Source organism: Sciurus carolinensis (genome assembly GCF_902686445.1).
Source record: "Sciurus carolinensis chromosome 14 unlocalized genomic scaffold, mSciCar1.2 SUPER_4_x, whole genome shotgun sequence".
NCBI lineage: Eukaryota > Metazoa > Chordata > Mammalia > Rodentia > Sciuridae > Sciurus > Sciurus carolinensis.
The window spans coordinates 2,080,174-2,095,523 of NW_025920103.1; the positions used below are offsets into that span (position 1 = coordinate 2,080,174).

At 34.3% G+C, this 15,350-nt stretch overlaps 1 pseudogene; it reads left to right on the forward strand.

Moving 5' to 3' along the window:
- The first annotated feature begins 389 nt into the window (after positions 1-389).
- LOC124973060 (SRSF protein kinase 2-like) lies at positions 390-2,522 on the forward strand (annotated as a pseudogene).
- The last annotated feature ends 12,828 nt before the right edge of the window (positions 2,523-15,350 follow it).

Below are 15,350 nucleotides of genomic sequence, written 5' to 3' on the forward strand. Positions count from 1 at the left end.
GTTTACTGGACAAGAAAGAAATTAGCTAACACACACGAAATGTTTTACAGTAAGAAGTACACTGAAAAACTAGATTAGATAAGGTGATAGATGTGTCTTAGAAAGGTATATTAGGCCAGGCTGAATAATATGAAAAATATCTTGTATAGAGGCCTAAATGAAGGCACAGGGTACTATCAATACCAATACCAACACTCTCAATGCTTTGAGAGCATTTTATATTGACAGAACAATACAAATGTGCTGATAAAACAATTCCTGGCCTGTGCGGTTCCCGCCTCCTCCCAGCTGGTGGAGCTAGTGGAGGCTGCGACCTGACTAGGCTGGGCTCCCCGTCGCCACTGCCACTGCTGCTGCAAAGCCCCCCACCCAGCTTCCACCGCGTCAGGATGAGCTCCCGGAAAGTGCTGGCCATTCAGGCCCAAAAATGGAGGCCGAAAAGAGAGAAACATCCGAAAAAAAAATCAAGCAGAAGATTGAGGTGCTGATGTCAGTTAACTCTGAGAAGTTGTCCTCTTCAGAAAGGCCAGAGTCTCAACAGAAAGCTCCTTTAGTTCCTCCTCCACCACCTGCCAGATCCCACACCCCGAAGCCAGAGGAGGAGATCCTGGGATCAGATGATGAGGAACAAGAGGACCCTGCAGATTACTGCAAAGGTGGCTATCATCCAGTGAAAATTGGAGACCTCTTGAATGGTCGGTATCATGTCATTAGAAAGCTAGAATGGGGGCACTTCTCCACTGTCTGGCTGGCTGGGATATGCAGAGGAAAAGATTTGTTGCAATGAAAGTTGTAAAAAGTGCCCAGCATTATACAGAGACAGCCTTGGATGAAATAAAATTGCTAAAGTGTGTTTGAGAAAGTGATCCTAGTGACCCAAACAAAGACATGGTGATCAGCTCATTGATGACTTCCAGATCTCAGGCATGAATGGGATACATGTCTGCATGGTCTTTGAAGTGCTTGGCCACCACCTCCTCAAGTGGATCATCAAGTCCAACTATCAAGGCCTCCCAGTACATTGTGTGAAGAGTATCATTCGACAGGTCCTTTCAAGGTTTAGATTATCCACACAGTAATTGCAGGATTATTCATACTGATATAAAGCCCAAAAACATCTTCATGTGTGTGGATGATGCATATGTGAGAAGAATGGCAGCCGAGGCCACTGAGTGGCAGAAAGCAGGTGCATCTCCTCCTTCAGGGTCTGCAGTGAGTATGGCTCCACAGCAAAAACCTATAGGAAAAATATCTAAAAACAAGAAGAAAAAGCTGAAAAAGAAACAGAAGAGGCAGGCTGAGTTATTAGAAAAACGCCTTCAGGAGGCAGAGAAACTGGAACGAGAAGCTGAAAGGAAAATAATAGAAGAAACCATCACCTCCGCTGTACCTTCCAATGAACAAGATGATGAGTACTGCCCAGAGGTGAAACTAAAAGCGGCAGGATTAGAGGAGGCAACCGAGGAAGAGACTGTTAAAGACGACAGCAAAGCTGAGGACCAAGAAGAGAAAGAAAATGCTGAGAAAGAAAATGTTGAGAAAGATGAAGATGATGTTGAACAGGAACTTGCAAATATAGACCCTACATGGATAGAGTTACCCAAAACCAATGGCCATATTGAGAATGGTTCTTTCTTACTGGAACAGCAGCTGGAGGATGAAGAGGATGTAGACGACTGCCCAAATCCCGAGGAATATAACCTTGATGAGCCCAATGCAGAAAGTGATTATACATACAGCAGCTCCTATGAACAATTCAATGGTGAATTGCCAAATGTACAACATAAGATTTCAGAGTCACAGTTTCCAGAGTTTTCTACTTCATTGTTCTCTAGGCCCTTAGAACCTGTGGCTTGTGACTCTGTGCTCTCTGAGGGATCTCCACTTACTGAGCAAGAGGAAAGCAGTCCATCCCATGACAGAAGCAGGATGGTTTCAGCCTCTAGTACTGGGGATTTGCCATAAACAAAAACTCGGGGGCTGACTTGTTGGTGAACCCCCTGGATCCTCAGAATGCAGATAAAATTAGAGTAAAAATTGCTGACCTGGGAAATGCTTGTTGACTGCATAAACACTTCACAGAGGACATCCAAATGCATCAGTATAGATCCATAGAGGTTTTAATAGGAGCAAGCTACAGTACACCTGCAGACATTTGGAGTACAGTATGCATGGCATTTGAGCTGGCAACAGGAGATTACTTGTTCGAACCACATTCTGGGGAAGACTATTCCAGAGATGAAGACCACATAGCCCACATCATAGAGCTGCTAAGCAGTATCCCAAGGCACTTTTGCTCTATCTATCAATATTCTCATGAATTCTTCAATCGCAGAGGAGAACTGCGGCACATCACCAATCTGAAGCCCTGGAGCCTCTTTGATGTACTTGTAGAAAAGTATGGCTGGCTCCATGAAGATGCTGCACAGTTTACAGATTTCCTGATCCCAATGTTAGAAATGTTTCCAGAAAAAAGAGCCTCAGCTGGCGAATGCCTTTGACATCCTTGGTTGAATTCTTAGCAAATTCTACAAATATAGCATTCTGAGCTGGCAAATGTTTTCCAGTATATTGGACCTAAACGATGACTCTCATTCTTTAACAGGATTACAAGTGAGGTGGCTTCATCCTCAGACCTTTATTTTGCTTTGAGGTACTGTTGTTTGACATTTTGCTTTTTGTGCACTGTGATCCTAGGGAAGGGTAATCTTTGTCTTCAGCTAAGTAGTTTACTGACCATTTTCTTCTGGAAACAGTATCATGTCTCTAAGCATTGTTTCTCATGTAGTGTGACATTCAAATGTCATTTTTTTGGATGAAAAATACTTTTCCCCTTAGTGTTTTGGCAGGTTTTCTAACTATTTATAAAGAAATATTTTAGCTGAGTACTATATAATTTACAATCTTAAGAAATTATCAAGTTGGAACCAAGAAATAGCAAGAAAATGTACAATTTTACCTTCTGGCAAAGGGACATCATTCCTGCATTATAGTGTATGTAAATGCACCCTTGTAAATAGTTACCTTCCATTGAGTATGGGATGGGGACTCAAATTTTCAGAAAAGCTACCAAGTCCTGAGTGCTTTGTAGCCCAAATTGCATGTAGCAGACTCTCACTGCTCCAAGGAGTTGTGCAAATTTTTCATTCCATAATAGTCCATTTACATTAGATTTTAAAATGAAGTGGCTGTTGATAACAAGATGTCATTACCTATATGGCACTTTATGAGAAGAAAAGACATGCTTCTTATTCTAAAATATACTTTATAATTTGGCAGTTCCATTTGTATTTTTGCATTTTTTAAACTACTTAAAAAAAAGTGATTTCTCTTTGAAAATATGATGGCTCGGTACCACGTTGTGTTGCCTCCTCCAAGCACTGTAAGTTAAAATACATAGATTAAATTGGACAAGAGAAACATATTCAGTTTGTGTGGAATGAAAAAATATATATATATATATATTTTGAAAAGCATGATGGTGTTTGTCTAAACACAAGGTATAGTATATACAGTTTGCAGTGTGGTGGGAATAATACTTTTCACGGCTCAAAGGTAACAGTGATCACTTTCATTCCATAGGCAGCTTTATGTGTGGCTACAGCAGCTTATACTAGCTCTGTCTGTCTTTCCATGAATGAGAAAGTGATTTTCCCTTTGCAGGTTGCTCACAGTTTTTGTTTATGCATTTCCTTAAAATTAATTGTAGAATTCAGGACACAAAAGCATTAGTAGGCAATACAATTTTATAATGTTAATATATAGAGGTATATTTAGCCTCTTTTAGATGTCAGTGAATTGAATGTCTTTTTATTTTAAATTTTACATTCATTATGGTGCCTCTTTTTTCTTGACTTTGTCCTTTAATATTTATTCATATGCCTTTCCAATAACTAGATTGTGAAAAGCTAACAAGTGTTGTAACAATAATCCATTGTTTGAGGTGCTTGCAGTTGTCTTAAAAATTAAAGTGTTTGGTTTTTTTTCCAAAAAAAAAATTCCTTATCTGTGTGTGGTGGAACATGTGTGCAATACCAGCAGCTTGGGAGGCTGAGTCAGAAGCATTATAGTTTCAAGACCCTAAGCAAATTAAAGAGACCTGTCTCAAAATTTTATAATGGTGGGATGGTTGGAATGTGTCTAAGTGTTTATGGATATGCTTCCTTGGATTTATTCCCTGTACCAGAAAAATAAATATATAAATGAAAACCACACACACTCCTTATTGTGGATCAGGGAAGAATCTCAGAGTAACTAGAAGCAAAGAGCAGTAACAGCTGTCAGAATGTATCTATGTCTTGCTTTTATCTCTTCATCAGGATTTGAAGTATATATTATAATGTGACAGAAAGCAATGGAGTGATTCTGGGATGGGGTGCATGGCATAATATGACTCATTATTAAAGAGAGCACTGATTGCAGCATAGCAAATAGAACAGGGTGTGGGTATAGGCAGTAATGGAAATAGGGCAAACAACTTCCAGCGCAGGAGTTTAGATCAGAGGTGGCAGTGACCTGGGTATGTATGGTAGCAATGGGAGAAAAAAGTTTGGATTTCCTGGGAATGATGAAATTTTCCTGTATTATGTCTCTGCATTTTCTCCAGTCATTGAACATGAAGCCAGTGTTCAAAAGCTAACATTATGCTGCAATTTTTATTTCTGTTTAGCGGTGAAGCACTCTATCCTGATTAATTAATCTTACTGAACCCATACTAATTCTCAGAGGTGTTGGATTATTTGAAATTAATTACAAAGCCTATAATCACAGTTTAACAATCATTAACAGGTTTGGGATAAAATAATGGTCTTCAGGTTATTTCTCATGAAAGTATATTTCTGGTTCTCACATACTTTATTTGATAAACATTTTCCTTTGTCCATTATCAAATGAGTGCTCCTTGATGTTCTTGCTCCATAAATACAATGTTACATGGATGCATCAATAGATGTATATTATGCTATTTAGTGCTCATCTAATGTCCTTTTCTCATATCAAATCACATCACATGTTTGGTAAAAATGAATTGAGTGAGAAATAATACAATAAGAACTAAAGGAAAGATACTATGAAATATTTTATTAACAGGGCATTAGATTAAAGAAGCAGAGTCAGATGTTCTAAGAATGTTAAAATAATACTAGTGTATTGCATCTCTTTTATCCTATGGAGGAGACAGGAGCATAGAAGGGAAATATTCTAGCTGAACTTCTCCTTTGATATATTTTCTCTTCAAGAGGGAGAATGTGCTATAAATATCTATAAAAATATTTTAGTATTACATATAAATAAATTGAATAGATTAATTCATGACAAGAAGACTCTAACATCCATATTTTTTATCACCTTTTTGTTACACTTGTTATGAAAGCCTTTTCCGTAATATAGCTAGTATTCTTTAAAGCAGCTCTAAGGAAATCCATTCCTATTTTCTACTAAACTACCATTCAACCACTATGATTATGTTCTCAAAGAGCAAGCATTTTTTGTATTAGTATAATGGTTCCAAAAATAATAAAAAATTTTAATAATAAAATTTTAATAACTTCATATTTATTACTTTATTGAGGAAGATATTTGAGATAATAGTATGAAGTGATTAGGAAACAGAACAAGGTTGACACTCTAAAAATTTCCACTTTGTAAGTTCAATGTTCAGCTTGAATGTTCTCCTTATAAAAGAAAAAACATGGAGTTTAACAGGTAAGCAAGTACTTACCTGTCAGAAAAGTATTAGATCATACAAAAGACTTTCATTCATAAACTGTTCTTTTGTATTAACAAAACTAAATAGTAACATTCCCTGAGTATAATTGTGGTGCCATAAGTCACATAGACATTTTTACTGTTTTCTATTTCATTACTGTTTTATTTTGTTTTGTTTTTCATAGTATTTAATAATGTGGGATGTTGACTTCACTCAATTGTTTAGATTCCACAAAAATTGGCTATGTATTTGTTATTTAATAATAAAGAATAGTATGTATGAATCACTCATTTTTAAGTGTTTATTATGTATATAATCTTTCATTTCAATATTATGTATCAGACAAATATAAGCCCAACATGCAATAAGTATGTATTGAATGTCTTTCTAATATTGTTTCTGTGTTTTTCAAACTACTCCCACATTTGAAATAACTTCTATTTTTTAATCCCCATTCCCTCACTTTATGTGCATTTCCTGAATGCATCTGTGCAAAGACAATTTTCTATTTCAGACTGGCTTCAGAGAAAGTGGGAAAGATAAGTGGACTATTTTCTTGTACTTCTCCAGTGCTTTCAACACAAAACCAATGCCTTTGTATCTATGAATTTTATTCCTCCTACTCATATAAATGGGACATACATTTTTTGTACAATGTCCATTATGTTGTTACTCCAGTAATCCAGAATACAAACCAACACTTAAAAACTTCTCAAGGGATTCAACATCAATCCTCTTCTTTTATTCTGTAAAAATTTAATCTCCAAATTTCCCTTTTGTCTCAAAATCAAATGAAGACACTTCAACTCTCCTTATTTGCAACACTTATTTTCTCTATTGAATGAAAACTGATTGTCACTTTGTCAGAGAAACTATATATTCTCTTTCTACTAGTTCTATTCATATGGACCATGCTGCCATAAACTGCTCCCGAGGTCTGTGTTACTGATGTTTACTTTTCCAAGAAATATGTGTCTTTATTTTTAAATAATGTTGAAATTACTTTCATGTAATTTAACCTCCTCTGAGTAGTCTCATCCATTACAGCATTTCTGCACATGCTTAATGTCCTCCTTCCCACATCAAAACTTCTCAATGGTTTTACAAATATTGTCAGTATTATAAATAAAATAATATTTATATGAAGCCAAGATACTCCTATGTGTGAGATAAACTAAGCATTTTACATAAAATAGCTTTGTTCATTCTTCTCCAGATTTTACATAGCTACTCCTCTCTATATTTTATAAGAGGAAACTGAGGCTGAAAATTTTAATTGCTCAGGTTCACAGAGCTACAAATTGCTATATGTGTTCTAAGTTTTCCAGTGTAGTTCATTTAACCTGTACATATACTTTTTTTGTTTTAGCCAAGCATTTTACTTACACTTACAGGTATATCTGTTTTTGATACTCTACATATTCAAGGAAAGCTGCTCAAAACATTTGAAAGTGAAGAAACTTATGGTGACATATCAGTATATTAGTCATCAGAGAAAAGATGTGAAAAATATTATTTAAACAATTAACTATATCAGCAGAATTGAATAGCAAGGAGAATAAATGTCAGGAGATTTGTAAATTCAAAACTACATTGATTAGAAGTGTAAGCAGACAATTATGAGAGCACAGAACTGCATCAAAAGAGCACCAACTATCATGTGAGGTGAATAATAAGTGTCAACTGAGCCTAACATGGAAAACACTGTAGAAAAGGCCCTGACTGGGAATTAAAGAATGCCTATACATAGGTTACTTTTCTGAAGAAATCTATTTTTATTTGCAAGGCACTAAATCTACAAGAGAATGATTGTTAAATCATTGCAGTGCTTGATAATATGTGAGAAAATAATATGGTAAAAATCATGCATGTATCCCTATTGAGAGGTACTCAATTCATGTGAACACATTCTAAATAAAATTGTAAAAATTTTATTCTAAAATAAAATTGTAAAAATTATAAAAATTTATTTTATTCTAAAATAAAATTGTAAAAATAACTTCAAAATACGATCAGAGATGTCTTAAAATTAAATTTTGGATAGAAAACCAGAAACTGTATGTTGACAAACTAGACACAAATGTAATATTCCCCCTACATGCTTGAATTTCTCAATTATTGTGTTACATAAGATTAATTCAACATATGTGGAAAAATTAGAACTGTATTCACTTCATTTACCTATCTTTTTGGTAGTGGGGAGACGGATTGATTTCTAAGAAGGCAGTGGGATTAACAAGTACAGGCAAATTATATTAAATAATACTTTTTTAATTCAAGACAATAATTATTCTAAATTATCTACTAAAATCTCTTACTGGGGAAATTAAAGAGAATAGCTGCATATAATAAAGTAATAAAGTGATTAGTTTATACAGCTACAAGAGGCGAACTAAGGCATAATAGAAGTATAAAATGATCATTTTTTGTGTCATAAAGTAGAAGTCTGAGCTAATTCTTGCATTGAATCACTTGAGAGTCATTTAAACCTTAATCAAAAAGAAAAAGGAGAAAAGAAAGAAAAAACATGAGAAGAAAAATGATGAGGACATGTGCAAATACATAAGAACCAAAGAACTGTTGGATAAAAAAATCACAAACATGTTATGAATGGGTCAAAAATATACTTCGAAAACATCAGCTACATTGAAGAGTGCAAAATTGTAAAATAAATGTACTTCTTTAGTGAAATGCAAAATATAAAGAAAATATTTAGAATGGACTTTAAGTTAATGAGTTAAAAAATTCTAAAAAAGACTCCAAGTTTGCCAAATATTTGTGGCAAAATCATATCATCATTTCTTTTCCTTTTTTGTATACAACAAAGAACACATCACATTTAAATATCCAAGGAAAAGTTTTTCAGTAGAATTTATTTAGGTTTAAATCTTGAGGATCAATTTTGATCAATTTTATATCAGTTATCTATGCAAACTAGTTACTTTTCTCATTTTACACCAGTTTAAAAAAATTAATCAAAGAGCTCTTGACCCTTACTTCAGAAGGTTAATAAAGTTTTCACTCTTGTTAGTCTTGTACATGCTAACATTCTGCACAGTGTCTATAAACAGTAATCCACTCAATAAGGGTGACTTTCAGGGAATCAAGGGCTAGCTGTTTCTGTTTGCAATATAAACACATTGTTTGTTAAGAGTAATTGGCACAGTTTCTGGAAACAATAAATTTTTCAATCAAGAAATATGACTATGGTGTGAGTGTTCTTATAGGGGACTTTGAAGATAACATGAAAAAGTAAAATTCAGAGCAAAAATTTGCCTTGCAAACATATACTGTCATTAGTGAATGTGGGAAATAGCTGGGCTAGGCTAATTAGACAAAGAAAAATAAAATATATTTAGCCAAGAATATAAATGATATTTTGGTGTTCTTTTAGAAAATAACTTTGCAGTTTATTCCTTCTATCATTCCTAAGGATGATGTTTTCTATACTTTCTTGGCTTCACAAGGCATTTTATTTGAAAGATTTACTTATTTGTTATCATGTTTTAAAATACTGAGTTTTGAGTTCACATGCAGCATTTCCTACAGAGTAGCTGTAATAATAGCAATAATAATAATAAAAACAACTATATCCCTAAGTTGAAAGCAACATACTTACTCCCTTCTAACTATTACCTTGGTTAGTTCTATTAAGTCTCATTTCCTCAGTAGGAAAAAATATTTCAAAGAGGATTAATAACTAACTTTTGCATGTGTATCTACCTACTGATGTCCACTGAAACTCCAACTAAATTGTAAATGCTGTAACAGGAGGGGTTCAGTCTTGCTAGAGAGAAAAGCTATTTCTTTGTTTTTTATAATTGTTTTGAGTTTCTATTTATGATTTCTGAGAAGAAATAAACCAAGGAAAGAATGCATAATTATTTGAAATATTTTAGAAAATTAATGATCTTATGTAACTCTCTTGTGGATATTTATTATATCAATTACTTTTCAAATTTTATTTCTGGGTGTTAAGGAGCCCGTCCTTCTCCCTAGGAATCTTCAGCCCTGCACAACAGAGCAACCTGGGTCTCTGAAGCAGGAGAGTGAATGCTAGAGTTGAATGGCCAATATGGCGGACTCAGGAGAAATGGAAAAGGCACAAAAGCCCACCTCCAATTCCCTGTCAGCACACAGGATCGGATAGTTCTAAATGCTCCTGATTGGACAGGGCTTCAGACCATGCCTCTGGGGTTTGAGACCAGGGAGCCTTCTCTGTGAGTGATGCTGAATAATAGTCAATGCACATGAATAAGGACAGAATGACAGTTCCTTGTTTGCAGCTATTTTTTTCTTTTGAGGTCTAGGAATTGCACCCAAAGCCTCAGGCTGCTGCTATTTTAAGACAATATTTTCTTCCAGAAGTGGGATCTAGTCCAACCAGGTCTAATCTAACCAGGTTAACTTAGTGCATGTTGTCATTTCATTTTATGGATTATATACACCAGTATATTGTTCATGAATTAATATAATAAAATGGAGATTACTATAAAATGTTATTTAACTATTCTGCTCTCTGTTCTTGTTAGGAGACAGACTAAACTTTGAATGTAACAACCCCTTAAGGCAACAATATCCAATGAAAATAACACCTAAGGTTCAAGGGTAATTTAAATATTTCTAATACTCATATTGATAGCATAAAAAGAGTTGGAATTGATAATAATAACATAATGCAGCATTTCGAGCATATTACCTTCATGTGATTTATAAAATACTACCAATGAAGAACATGTGATTTTGGAACTACACTCTCAAGTTTGACTCTCTCCAGCATACTTCATTTTACTGTAGCCACATGCTAGGTTTGAGGGATATGGGTCTCCTGATGTCAGGGATTTAAAGGACCTGGTCTATCGCTTTACATGCTAGTGTTGAGGGATAGAGTTTCCTAATAATATTTCTCCTCAGGCCCAAAATTAGAAGAAACAATACCCTGAGTGGGAGCAGGAAGTTCCATCCAGCAAGTGTCCAAAAGTAGATCATTCTTTCTCACTTCATACTGGCCACAGGTTTTTCACACTGCATCATACAGCAGAAAAATAAAAATACCTAGGACTTAGGGACACATGGCCTGCAATCTTTCACAGTCCTGACTCTGATGTTTAAATACATAAAATGCAAACTTGCTTGGCAATTTGAGGTTAAACCTATTGACCAAGATGTAATGTATGTTTCCTCCTGTGGACATAGTCCCACAATTAATAAGTAAGTGCCCTGGGAATCAGGATAAGCTGTATGTGATTCCAAAGTCAAAATAGTTCCACCAGATCACAAAACTCTTGCAATATTTCTTATTCTCATCAGACTTGAAAAGTGACAATAATTCAAAAAAGCAGGATATGTGATATATGTGTATAAAATCCACTCCTTTGTATTACATAGCACAACACAAAGAGAACATTCCCACCTAACTATCATCTTGGGGCTCCCATTCCAGAATCGAGGGAATCCTGATTCAGTTTACCTCAAGGACAAATACCAGCTAAAATTTATCTCAAAGTCCCTTTACATATCAAAATATAGGTTGATTTAAATATGTGGGAAGTTAAATCAGGGTTTATTAATTATAAAACAGGCTGGTCCAGAGGAATATAAAGGACCACCAAGCCCTATGTTTTCAAAACAAAGAGGAAAATGCACTATAGAGTCATGCAGCAGAATTTTTTATGGAGGGCATAGAACAAAAGGAGGCAAAGGAGGGACATACAATTAATGGAAGTGCCATAAAATATCAAAGAAATGGAATCTGGATTTCAGGCCAGCAAGAGTTGGCATATTGTGTCTGGGCATGTGGATGACATGAGTGATCCTGATGAAAAGATTATATTTTGAAGAAAAAAAGTGGTGATAGGTCAGAAAATGGTTAAACATTATCTAAAGAGTAACTTCAAGATGTTTTGACAGTTGTGGGAGCAACTTATATCAATTCTTCCATGAAGCCTTGATTCAAATGAGTCCTCTAAAAACATCCAATTGTAGAAATGAGAAAATACAGACTTCTAGATAGCAAATGGATTCTCAGCATCATATTTCAGACTGACAACTCCCCAGGACAGAACTGTATGAAATTTCTTCTAAGATTCTCAAAGTCTGGTTTACTCCTGATATATGGGATATTTGTTTAGAGAAATTATATTTCTTCTCCAATTTAAGGAGCGAGCATAGTGAAAACATTCTAGGAGTTCCATTTGAATTGAGAGACTATATTGTTTGCCCTTCTTTTATGTTAAGGAAAGTCTTCAGTAACACGTCAACCCAGGTTCTACATTGGGGCAAATACTTCGAGACAACTTGGTGCAAGAAAGCACAACATGGGATCAAAAATCTAAATAAGACTGAGGGAAGAAAATAATCTATATGACTGATAAATCATCTGAGAAATAACTCAGTTTGTCAGTTGGAAAATTGAAAAAAAAAAGGAAGAATGTGATCTTATTTACCTCATGGACAAGAAATTAACCGAGAAATATAACTTTTTAAATGTCAAAACCAAGAGAATCCTGACTGAGAGAAGCTGCTACAATTGGAGATTTCTTGTGCCATTTAAACTTCTGCAGCCCATCTGTGATGCTATCTGCCTGTAGCTATTAAAATATTGCATGTTCACATCTCTTCATTCAGTATTCCCTTTCCTGGGAGCCTGTTTTCAACAGCCCACTAGTATATATTACTAGCTCAATTGTATCATCACTCCAAAATCTCACATGTTGATGTTCCAAATACCTGGTACCTCAGACTGTGACTTCATTTAAATATATGGTTCCTTTTTTATTTTTATTTTATGTGGTGCTGGAGATTGAACCCACGGCCTTGTGCATGTAAGGCAAATACTCTACCAGCTGAGCTATATCCTCAGTTCAGTATATGGTTCTTAAAGTCATGATTAATGCTAGTCTAGTGAATTGGTATAAAGCCTAATCCAATTAAATTTTTCTCCTTATAAAAAGCAGCAATATGGATACAGATGAATAGGAAAAAAATGTCAGGCAAAGAGAGTCAAAAGATGGCAACATAATTGTCAAACTGTGGACCTCAGAGGAAACCATTCCTGGAGAAATCTTGATAAAGAGACTCTGGAATTGGCACAAATAAATTTGTTTCACTCCATCTGTGACTTTTTCATGACAGCCAAATGATATTGATGGAGCCCACTAGGACATATACACACTGTCCCTGCAGCATAGGTGAATGAAGGTACAAATGAATCACATCACATTCCAACAGCATTGAAAGGCTGAACTGCTGCAAGAAATGAATTTTTTTCTGGAATATTATAACAGCATTGAGGATACACTCATTACCTGATGAGGCTACAGAGATTTGTGGCTATCCTCCCCTTTGTTAGAAGAAAAACTGTTTGGATTATAGATATCTGACTTCAGGATTTTGCCCTGGTAGTTTGGTGGTAGTGGGACGTAAAGAAAATAAAAATCTGAAGAGCATGTGATGAAGACTTACACTTTAACTGTAAAATGAAAACTTGAGTTGGGGCAGAGCTGCTGAAAATTACAGGTGAGAAATGTTATACTCACCCTGAGCTGAACAGTCCCAAATAAACACATTCAAATTAAGAATATGAATATTCTTTATCTATACATTCTCCACAGACTCATGTAGTAATATGACTTGAAAAACTAGTTACCAGTCAAAATCTAAATTTGATGTTCATTGACACATTTCATAGATACAAAGTCAAAACTGGAAACAATTTAGAAAACTGAATATTTTGTAATATTCATTATATTTGTATATGAAAAGTCATTTGGTTAAAAATACAAATAGTATAAACTAATTTGTCAAACTTAATCAAAATATGTTATGAAGTTTGCCTCAGTGAAGATCTGCCTTAGTAAGTTAAAAAAAAAAACTGTGAAGGTCTAAAAGCTCAATGTGTAAAAGAAGCAACAATCCATTAGAAAATGCATGCAGAAGAGGCAGATTCCTAGAGATCCTACCACTCTATTTGATATCCATATTTCTAAAATTATGCTTCAGACAAATTGGTTTGGTACTTTAAACCCTTTTAAAATCACTGTTGAAAACAAAATAAGTGACTAAAGTGTTTCTAATATTGGCACATGAATTTCATAGATTTTAATCCAAAGGTCTATTGGAGAAAAAAGAGATGCATGAATATTTTTGTTAGGTGTGTGTTTCAAAGGTGTTGAAGCAAAATCAGAATAAAATGTTTCAAAAATTATAGCAAGAAAATTTGAATTAATCTTTCCTTGTTTTACTGGAAATAGACATTATTACAGTGGTGAAATCAAGCAAATACAGGAAAAGTAGCACTTCATACCTAGAAGTGGCCATGTAGTTAACTGTGGGTCAGCCCAAGACAAAAAATGTTAAGAGAATTTACGTTGCCTTATCCTATTTCATCCACAGGGCTTGTTGTTCACATATTCATTAGTTGTATTCTCTTGTTCATATTTAAGTTATTATTTCTAGAAAGATAAAAACCAAACAAAATTATTGATATTTTATTTATTAAATTATATAGGAATTTCTGCATTTGTTATAATAGGACATTTGCAAATAACCATGGTTAGAAAATGTCTCTGGTGTTCATCTTCAGTGTCTAGAAGAATAAGTTGTAACACAGTTGGATACTGAGGCCCAAGAAGGCCTTTGAAATATTTGGGAAACTATTTCAACCTCATGCTTCTCTTTATAGAAGTTTTGTTTTTAATTTTTTAGCATAACTATTTTAGTCTTCTGTATTTAATACATTTGGATCAAGCATCTAACTTAAATTTATTGTGGTTATAAAAACTCATCAGTTATTTCCAACTTACTTATTTTCTAAAGTCTTAAGTGATTGGAATTACTAAGTTATATTAACTCATTTACAAATATATATTAAAGTAGATGTTCAAAAATACCTTCAACTTAGAGAAATTTATCATATCATTTACCATGATAAATAAAATTTATCATATCATTTTCAGCTTCATGGTTGTAAGATATTCTAATATTTACAAGTGTGGGTCATTTAAATTTTTACTTTTATGATTTTATTAACATTTCCCTCCAATATTCTGGAAAAATCCTGAAAAACCATGGCCTAAAACAGAGTTTAAACTAAGCTAGCAAAGACAAAAACAAGAAGAATACAGTTGACAAAATCATCTTTCATCCCTGTGAACATTGTTGGTAGTTGTCTTTTGAAAAATCATCACTAAAACTGATTTTTGAAACTTTCTACTGATTTCCATCATGCCATTAATACAGGTAATTGATTGTATGGACAGCTTTAATTCTCATGATGGGTCTGAGACTTAAATACTCAGAAGACAGTGAGATGGACAAAAATCTTACTTCTTGATGAAATCTAGGTAACAGAAGAAAAACTAAAATTCCTTTGTGTGGGAAACTATTTTTTTATATTTACATTTTAGTCAGGTCTCTGAATTAGATATCATGTGCAAACTTGAATATTTATTGACCTAGAAACAGTCATTTCAATATTCCTTTCTCTATATCAAAAAGTGTAAATGGTACCCATTCCTGGTGTCAGGGAAATTGATTTTAGCAAGTGTAACAATATTTTCTTTTCTCTACTGAAAATGATAGCTGGTATTTACTGAAAACCTACTAGGAGCCATTGTGTAAAGGTCTACAATGTTATTTAGTT